Source organism: Girardinichthys multiradiatus, chromosome 15, assembly GCF_021462225.1.
Source record: "Girardinichthys multiradiatus isolate DD_20200921_A chromosome 15, DD_fGirMul_XY1, whole genome shotgun sequence".
Classification (NCBI taxonomy): domain Eukaryota; kingdom Metazoa; phylum Chordata; class Actinopteri; order Cyprinodontiformes; family Goodeidae; genus Girardinichthys; species Girardinichthys multiradiatus.
Genome location: NC_061808.1, coordinates 14,764,914 through 14,775,476, shown reverse-complemented (window position 1 = coordinate 14,775,476; position 10,563 = coordinate 14,764,914).

Below are 10,563 nucleotides of genomic sequence, written 5' to 3'. Positions count from 1 at the left end.
GTGGAGGTACTTGTGGTCTAATTTGAAAACAAAAACGTATATTTGGTCACTGATGATCTGAAAAAGATTTAGGCTTTAGAAGAAATTGCAATTGTAAAAACAAACCCTGAAATTTAACTAAATGCTTTGTTCAGAAGCACAGTCTTAAGTTACAGTTTTTCCTAGATGTTTTTTTAAAAAGCTCAACAGGAGCTACAGAGGTTTGGAAAAGTTAAGTAACTCCTAAAAGCTTTGTAGGAAACAGTTAAAATGCCGTTTGTTTGGATAAGCATTAGTTCGCTTAGCATGGATACTGTGCACATATTTGAAATCAGGTTTTAGAGCAGGAAATTAGTTTTTTTTTTTAAGTAGGATGAAGACCAAACCTTGTGGTCTGCCTGCAGTCCAGACTTGTAACCAATTTATAACCTTGTGGTTTTTTAACCTTAAAAAGGCAACAAAAGACTGATCTGATCTTTAAAACAGCTATAATGGGCGGCATTTTACTTTTAAAAGCAACATTAAATCGTTTGTACCACCGAACAAAGAAAAGGTGTTTTAAAGAAAGTCATGTTATTGATCCAATCTAGGCTTAAAAAAAAAGCTGCACTACAACATGCAAGTTTCTGTAAAATTCTGTTTTTTTGATTTACTTGCAAAAATGTTCATACCCTTTGAGCTTTTTCACATTTTGTCACATTACAAAAACAAACCTCAGTCTGTTTTTATACCTTTTATATGATACAATAACACAAAGTAGCAAAGAATTGGAAAGTGTACGGAAAACAATAGATGGTTTAAAAAAGGTGCATTTCTAATATGCCCCATGTTTTTGGGTATACACACATCTAAGCACAATTATATTGTAGCTTTGCCTGTATGTTTAGGGTCAGAGGGTCACCTTGCTGGACGGTGAACAAAGTACAGGGGTTGGACAATGAAACTGAAACACCTGGTTTTAGACCACAATAATTTATTAGTATGGTGTAGGGCCTCCTTTTGCGGCCAATACAGCGTCAATTTGTCTTGGGAATGACATATACAAGTCCTGCACAGTGGTCAGAGGGATTTTAAGCCATTCTTCTTGCAGGATAGTGGCCAGGTCACTACGTGATACTGGTGGAGGAAAACGTTTCCTGACTCGCTCCTCCAAAACACCCCAAAGTGGCTCAATAAGATTTAGATCTGGTGACAGTGCAGGCCATGGGAGATGTTCAACTTCACTTTCATGTTCATCAAACCAATCTTTCACCAGTCTTGCTGTGTGTATTGGTGCATTGTCATCCTGATACACGGCATCGCCTTCAGGATACAATGTTTGAACCATTGGATGCACATGGTCCTCAAGAATGGTTCGGTAGTCCTTGGCAGTGACGCGCCCATCTAGCACAAGTATTGGGACAAGGGAATGCCATGATATGGCAGCCCAAACCATCACTGATCCACCCCCATGCTTCACTCTGGGCTTGCAACAGTCTGGGTGGTACGCTTCTTTGGGGCTTCTCCACACCGTAATTCTCTCGAGGTTTTCTCTCTAAGGAAACCCGACAGCATGCATCGAGTCAGTTACTTGTAGGATTCAGTCCTTCTGGATGAGCATGTAGAGACAGTGGGCAGTCGCTTGCATTGACTGTGTCTAGGAGAGAGATAGTGTTACAAACTGAGAGACAGGGCCAAGTGTATAATCTGTAGGAGAACATTAAGTTGCTGGCAGCAGCTGCTTAGCTGATGACCCCCCTCAAGGACTCTGTCTCTCTCAAAAATAAAGAGAGAACATAAAGTAAAAAGCTGAAATAACAGCAAATAATGCTAAATTGGAGTGTAATAGGAAAATGTTGCTGAGTGAGGGAAAGTGATCATTGTGCCCTCCAGCAGCCTAAACCTATAGCAGCATACCTACTGAGATGGCTCAGGATAACCTAAGCTACTTAAACTATAAGCATTATGAAAAAGGAAAGTTTTAAGCCTAGTCTTAAAAGTAGACAGAGTGTCTGCCTCACAGACTAAAACTGAACTTGATCTCTAATGTTCTCTAATAAACATCTGAGTCTGTCACAGCTGTACTTATCCTCGGATTAGATTGCACATTGCAAGGCTTAGTTTACTATTGAGGCAATTGTGTGCACTGGATTTTATTTAGGGATATTAGAGTAAATGGGGGTGTATAGAACTGTAACTACTGAAATTGATGCATGAACAACTTTTAATAAATTAGGAATTTACCTAAATATTCACACTCCTATACTTATATCTAAACCATTAACCCTGAACTGGAGACACAGTGATACTTTATTGTGCTCATATTAGAGGGAAATACTTATCTTTAACCCATTTACTTAAAAGTGACTGCATAAATAATTTTGAAGCACTATGTTTTAATATAATTTTCTCTCTAATTATTATTACAGGACAGACATTTATATATTTAAACATCTAAAGCACAGAAACTAGTTTTTCATGTGGTTTATGACTAATCAGGACTTGTTTTAAAGGACCCAAGGCTGTTTCTTCATACAGGAACAGCCCTTGTTCTCAGGCTATGTGGCCTCCTGTGTCATGCAATGACCCCCTTCCACCCGCGTTAATCATTTGTAGCTAATCTAAATGTGGGATAAAAATACTTTGGCCAAATAATCACAACAACACATCTGTTAACACATCCTCTTCATGAGACTGTCCTACAACAACACAGTGTCTTCAATCAGAGGCTTCTTCAGATCTGCTGTAAGACGGAGCGCTACAGGAGATCCTTCCTGCTCACAACCATCAGCATCTACAACAGCTCTTTGAGGAAACCTTCATAATATGAGCTATAACAACATTTAATTTCCCTTTGGGATTAATAAAGTATTTTTGAATTGAATTGAATTGTTAAACTTCTCTGGCTTTTTGGTCTTTTGGAGTGCAGCCACGGTTGGCCATCAGCGGCTTACCAAGCATTACGGACATGCCTGGTCATATGATCCTGCTGCGGCCAAACGGAGAACCTGAAAACCACAAGCTTTTCCTCGTTTGCGCCCCAGGACAGAGGTGCGTTGAGCAGCTTGTGTGCACCCAAGAATGACAGCTTTGATTCCTGTTAAGCCTCATTGCTTCCCGGAGGCACACTGCCTCTGTAAGCAGGGGTTAAAGTCAAGAAAAACTCAGAGGCCGACACGTGATGGAAAGGGAGCAGTGAAAAAGCTGGTGGACTTAGAAACCCTTCGGTGATGGAGGAACTATTTAGATCCTTTACCTTTTAATTGGAGGGCATAAGTAGCTATAACAACCCTCTATGCATGCAGAAAGTATGCACACAGTACTGCATTATAAAGGGAGACAGATCTTGGGATTCTTACTGTTACTGATTGTCACAGAAATGCGTTCTGTTTCGTTTATAGGCAGGCGTGCACTATTTTCTGACATTACCTGCTTTAACACACAGTTGTAGTCAGAAGGTTACAAACACCCATCACAGGCATGAATATCGTACTACTGTTGGGCATGTGATGTTATTTTCAGAATGAAATGATTAACATACAGCTTAAATGAATTATACACATTGGAATTGGGTAATCAGTTTATTGTTGAATTTATTTGGGTTTATTTATTTGCTTAAATATGTAAATACATCCCCACTTACATTTGATTTTTAGTCCCTTGGCAAGTTTCACATCAACAACTTCTTTATCAGCCTCTCTTTTTGGCAGAACTGGTGGGTTTCTTTCAGTGTGGCTGGTTTCCTGGCATGGCCCTGGTTTTTAAGCATAGTCAACATACTTTCATTAGTTCATTAGAGGTTGGGGCTTTGGGAATGCCTTTCAAACAGCTTAATGTGCCTGCTTTATTCATTTCAAAATCTGTTTTAATGCATTGTTGGAAACACTGCACTGTTGCAACACCACATTGTTTGAGATAAAATTCAAACATTTGGCTGTTTAAGTTGAAGTGTAAGGATTTGGAGGTATTTCTTATTCAGTCTACATTGCACAGCAGCCCCATGGCATGGTGCTACCACAACCAAGCTTGACATTAGGTTGGCCCTTGAGTCCTTTAAACTTATTGTAGACAAAGAGCTTAGTTTTTGTCTTGTCTGACTATAAAACGTTTCTGAAGAAGGCATTTGGCTTGTCCAAGTGGGCAGATAACTGGAAATTTCAGTCAGGTTCTATACTCAGCTCCCTCTGTCCATACTGATCGCTTTCTCCAAACCTTGGTAAAGTAGTGACTCACCTTTTTTGTGTTTTTGTTAAAAATAATTATTTCTTTTTTCCCTTGTTGAATGTACTCAAATTAAAGGTTAGATATCACTAAATTTGGCATTGTGAATTTAGGCTACAGAAATCAAAGATACATTTTATTCTAAGGCTTTTTACATATTGTTACAAGGGGAATGGATAAATACACTGTATGATGCACCTTGAAAGAAAACTAAGTAATACTTTTTTTGTGCATTTGGATGAAGAGAATAATAATTACATTTTTAGATTTGCTCATGCATCAAACAAAATTGTTTCCCTTCATAATACTTTTTGACCAAAGTTCAGTAAAGGAAGCTCATTTACTATCTTGCAAAAATTACTGCAGAAACAAGTTTCAGCCTCATTTATACTCTTATAACCACACAAATGATTTTGCAATACTCCATTCATAAAATGCTTTTTTTAAAAACCAGTACTGGTGTTGTGTTGTGACTTTTGATGCATTTAACATGAATTTACAAGAGCTGATGTCAGATCCTGACACCACATAGCCATCTAGCTAACCTTATAGGGGGTTCAAGGAGATCATAAATCAAAGAAGCAACTAAGAGTCCCACACAAACAGAACTCAGCAGCTTTAGCAGAGACAGGAAAGCTGATCAGAGTTGATGGGAAGGTGGATGGAGCTAAATACAAAGAATCCTGTTAGACATTGCAGACATTGCAGAAGACGTTGGACTGGGACAGAGGTTCAACTTGCAGCAGGACAACAACCCTTAACAACACAACCTGCTAATTGCAAATCTGGAGTAAAATGTATGTTTACAGATGCTCTCCATCTAATCTACTACATTCTTTAATTTTGTATTTGTAAAAAAGTTTAACAAAACTTATCAATGTCCTTCTACTCCACAATTTCGCTTTTCTTTGTGTTGGTCTATCGCAGAGAATCCCAATTACGTACGTTGCAGTTTGTGGATGTAACATGACATTAATTAATACTATTGCAAGGCACTGTATAATAATTTAGAATTTACACATGGTTGAATGCTCGTTTCCAGGCAGTGAAATGCTCCTTCTGACTAATCCGTTCATTCCTTTGTCTTTAGCCCTCAGCTTAGAGAACGCGTTAACCTGGTAATTCATTTAAAGCTCAAGAGGAAACTCTGAAGTGTGAGGACTAAAGCTGAACAGAGGACTATTGATGTTTAACATGATGTCTCAAACCAAAAAGGTGTAAATACTTAAAAATGATCACTGTAAGGGACGATAAGTGGTCTTATCTGCACAGGCATCATGCATCGATTTAATTAGCAAGATGAATACATTTTAGTTTTTAATCAGAAACTCCTTCTCTCACTTCTAATATTTAAAGTTGAAGTGCTGTAGTTAAAAAAATCTGAGACAATAGTTATGCTGAGCTCCTTTTTCCAGATGGTAGAGAACATACTTTGCTTTGCGCATTACCTTGACACAAGGCCATATTTTGAGTAGCAGAGAGAAGCTCGTCATGCTATTTGTGATCCTGGCCTCCTGTTTTCCTTTATTAAACCCCAATTATTAAATTCCATGTTTTGCTTTTTTCTTGGCGAGGTCGTGGCCTCTTCTAGACTAAATACTTCTGTGTTTTCTGCTGCAATCATCCTCCACTCTACCGTATTCTGCAAAGCACATCCAATGTTCTGAGGCACCCAATTCTCCATTCATTATGCCAATATTAAGAGTTAGGATTTACAAAGTTATGCAACTCCATGCACCAACAACACTGTAAGCTGTCAGTTAGTTAACTGGAAAAAGGGCAAGCTTATATTATGCACCTCTCAACCCCCCCGAGGGAAGAATATCATGCTTTGTTGAACAAGGCATAAATATTTTGCCTTCAAGAGGAATTAACAAGTTGAACACACACTCCTTCAGAGCATATGCAGATTGAACAAGATGTATAATTCACCTGTGGGTTGGGTCAAAGTCTGTCAAGCCCTAGCTTATGGTATTAGATAGATTATAGAATCACTCTCTAATAGTGGTCATTCAGTTTGTAATCGCAGCAGCTTGATGCATAAGCACTAAGAGTTCCAACTAAGGGTCTGTCGACAATAAGAGCCCCCTTTCTCAAAGGTCTTAAGACAAGTCAGCTGTTGGTGACATCACAGATGCTGGATCGTATGTCAGAAACCTTTGCCTGCTGACTTGCATCCCCTGTGGCCCAGCAGCAGCCAAGCCCACTTGAAGGGAGAAAGAGCTCTGAGATTCCCAAGGGGGGTCACTCTTCAGGGCAAGAACATCTGACCCGGACAGGGGTTTATTTGTGTGTGCAACCAGACAGACCCCATCTTGCCATCAGCTTGGGGAGACATTTATTATTCGCAAAATAGATGTGCATGTGAGTCTGTTTTTGATTATGCGCCTTGTGCTCCAACATGTGCTCCAAACATGTTGCTGTCAAAAATAAAACCCTTCAGTGAGGTTAGTTTGGTGATGGAAGAACAGTTGTGCCACCTAAGGTTCAGTAGTACTGAAAAATCAATTTATGATGGAACTCAGACACAGGTCATCATGTTTTCTAAGATTGTCAGTAATGTGTCAACTGTTTTAAAATACCTCCAGATAAATCAGTAACCAACACGAAGTGATGTTACAGAGTACTGAATTTTAAATCAGCCAAATTGCTTTTTTAAAATATTTGTTTTGTGACACTGATGACCTTTATTGACTAATCAGACAGGAAATGGGCAGAAAGAGAAGGGTGGGAAGACACGCAACCCAGGCGGCTGCTTCGAGAACTTTGGCCTCTGCATGTGGGGTGCCCACTCTACCTTTAATGCCTTTTATCTGTATATCCTTCTATAAGTCTCATTTAATTCATCGCATCACCTCTAAGAAATGTTGGACTGTTGAACAATTTTTTAATTTTCTCCATGATTGGAAAAATAAATAGAGTTATACTAAAAGCTACAAGAAGATAGCTTCTATAAACAAAATCTGCCAAGAAAAGAACGAGTAATACATTTTAAATCAGAACGTTCCACTAGATGGGAGCAATGAGCCGTGCTCAATGCTTTTGAACCTTCCTTGCCTTCATCTTTCACAGTCATCTGTATGATATTTCAGAGTTTTGTATAATAAAGCTACTGCCTCACCTGTTACAGACGGATTCAACTAAATGGTTCTGTTATCCAAAGCACATGGAGTTAAAGAGGGTTAAAACTGAAGCTAAATAATGCCGGAGAAGTTAAATTAATATTTGATTTCCTAAATACGCTCTGTCCCTCTTTCTCATTCCCTCTCTCTCTTTCTATGTAAGAAGGAATTTTAAAAAAAAGCAAATTTTCAACATGTTGGGAAATGTTGGGATGCGAGATCCCTTTAACTACCGACGCAAATCTACATTTTTGAAGCTTTTATCATTTTAAACAGTATGTAACTGCCACATCTCTATTTCTACAAGTTTCTGTGTATTTTTAAGTTAATTTTGTGAAGCGTCACTAGAGAGCGCTCTGGTGTCAGAATAGACGTGTATTGGATAGAGATAAGTCAAGAAAAAGCGATCTCAGGAAGAAAAGAGCATGGACAGAAAGGTTTAAGAAAGGAAGCAAAACCAAGAAGAATAGAAGTTTTTTCCTAATTCCTTAGTCAGTACTCAGCCAACAAGGTATTTTGTCTGTTTTTATGCTGTAAAGTAGTTTATTTGCTAATTGTCTTTATTTTAATCAAGCTAATTATTGCCTTGTCTGTGTTTTAGTTCTCACGGTGTGTTTTGACTCTATACCAAGATGGATTCAATAAATTCATCAGTTAAGAAAACCACTTGCGTCTGTCGGTACCTGGAGGAATTATAGTTCAATTCAATTCAATTCAGTTTTATTTATATAGCGCCAATTCACAACACATGTTGTCTCAAGGCACTTCACAACAGTCAGGTATATACATTCCAATTAATCCTAACCATTGAACAGTGCAGTCGGAGTTAGCTTTTTATTCAAATTGGATAAAAAGTTTTTCTATCTAAGGAAACCAAGCAGATTGCATCCAGTCAGTAACTTGCAGCATTCACTCCTCCTGGATGAGCATGTAGAGACAGTGGACAGTCACTGGCGTTGACTTTGCAGCAATCCCTCATACTGAGCATGCATGTAGTGACAGTGGAGAGGAAAAACTCCCTTTTAACAGGAAGAAAATCTCCAGCAGAACCAGGCTCAGTGTGAGCGGCCATCTGCCACAACCAACTGGGGGTTTGAGAGAACAGAGCAGAGACACAAAAAGAACACAGAAGCACTGATCCAGAAGTACTTTCTATGGGAAGGAAAAGTAAATGTTAATGGATGTAGCTCCTTTAGTCGTTTCACCTAGAAAGAAAGAACAGATAAACTCTGAGCCAGTTTTCAAGGTTAGAGTCTGAAAGAGAGCACATATAATTAGTTACAGTAAAAGCTCAGTCAATTTCCATGTCTAGGAGAGAGAAAGGGTTAAACACTAAAAGACAGGGCTATGTGGATCATCGGTAGAGGGTGAGCATTAAGTTGTTGACAGCAGAAGCTCGGACAATTCCCCTCTCCAGAAAGGTGTCACAGGCAGACACAGAGCCAGGCCAGGTGTAGCTTCTAGGAAGAGAAAAGAGAGAACAAGGTTAAAAGCTGAAATAACAGCAAACAATGCAAAATTGGAGAGTAGTGTGAGAATATAGCGAAGAGGGTGAAAGTGGTCGTTATGTCCTCCAGCAGCCTAAGCCTATAGCAGCATAACTACACAGATAGTTTCAGTTCAGATTATTTAGTTAAACGGCGCTTATTTACAACAATGTTGTCACAAGGCACCTCACAAAGGGTCCCACTGATGGTCATTGTTATACTAAAAACCACAAGGATTGGGATACCTCTCTCTGTCAGACTGATTATAACCATTGGAAAAGAGAAGGGGTCATACAGGTAGCAGAAATGGAGGGTGTGTTTGCACCTCAACCATAACTGGGCCGGTTTAGGCTAAACCTGACTCCCCCTTACTCCAACCAACAGGGAGGGAAGAAGACGGAGGTAAAAAATAAGGAAGATAGCTCAGGATAAACTAAGCCACTCTAACTATAAGCTTTATCCAAAAGGAAAGTTTTAAGCCTAGCCTTAAAAGTAGACAGGGTGTCTGCCTCACGGACTAAAGCTGGGAGCTGGTTCTGGTTATAAGATATTTCCTTTATACTTGAAAATGTACCTTTCAAGTACCTTATTTGCAGTTTGAAGATAACTTTCAGTTTACATTAGACGTAATTCACTGTATTGACAAGTTAAGTTACAAGCCATTACTATGACTGAGCCAGGTGACTTCTCCATTGAGACTGAAGTTAGTGCAGACCCTCAGTTGCAGTCTGAAAAAGAACAAGCTACTGGTCCTAATGAACAGCAAGAGCAAAGACAACTAAGAAGTCAGAGAGTGAAAACGCTCACAGAGAAAGGAAGAGAAATGGAGGAGGAGAGGGTTCAAGGACTCCAGCAAAGATTTAACAATATACTATGAAAAGTGGAGAACATGTGCCAAATCATCCAAGCAACCCCTCTCTCAATCAGACACATTAAGTGAAGACTTACTTAAGGACATTATTGGTGATGTTACAGGTCTTTGTGCAGATGTTACAAAGGTATATGAAGAATTACGTAAGCTTACCCCACCGGATCAAGCAACACGCCGCAGAGTAGATCTGTGTGTGGAGATCTCAAACTTCATTGTCAAGAAAGCGGCCGATCGATTGGATGAGATAGAAGAAGAGGATCAAGATTGTCCAGATGCAGGCTCCCTCTTTCAGACAACAAACAGCAAGTTGAATTCTTTAACACAAGTAGGAAACAGTCTGAGCATTCAAGCAGATCCTCTGTTAAACTTCAAGAAACAGCAGCAGAAGCAGCTGCAAGTCAAGCTGTTCTTACAGTGTTACAAGGACAAGAAAGGGAACAGCAAGAAATTGCTAAACTTGAAGCAGAGGTTAGGAAAAAGGCCATAGAACGAGAAGCACCGGTCAAACAAATGCACTTAGAGAGAGAAGCAGAATAAGTTATACTGAGGATGCAATAAGAAGCAGATGAAGTTAAGTAAAAGGCTCAGCAAGAGGAAGAGTATGCAGAGCTGCAGAGAGCTTCAGAAGAAAAGATAAGAAATATTCAGCACTTGGAAACGGTTAAAGATCATAAAGCAGCACAAGCGAGAACATAACCAAGAAATGTCACTTCTTCCTGCACAAACTGCATTTTAGATTTTGAAACTTTGTGACCCTTTTTATAAAGATGTTGAAGCAGTTTTAAGGTATCTTTCCTACATTTATCCGCTGAACCTGCTGACAATAATAAATCATCAACATACTGTGTAAGGACAGTTCCAGGAGACAGAGTCAGATCAGCCAAAGAGTCCTTCAGAGCTGTGT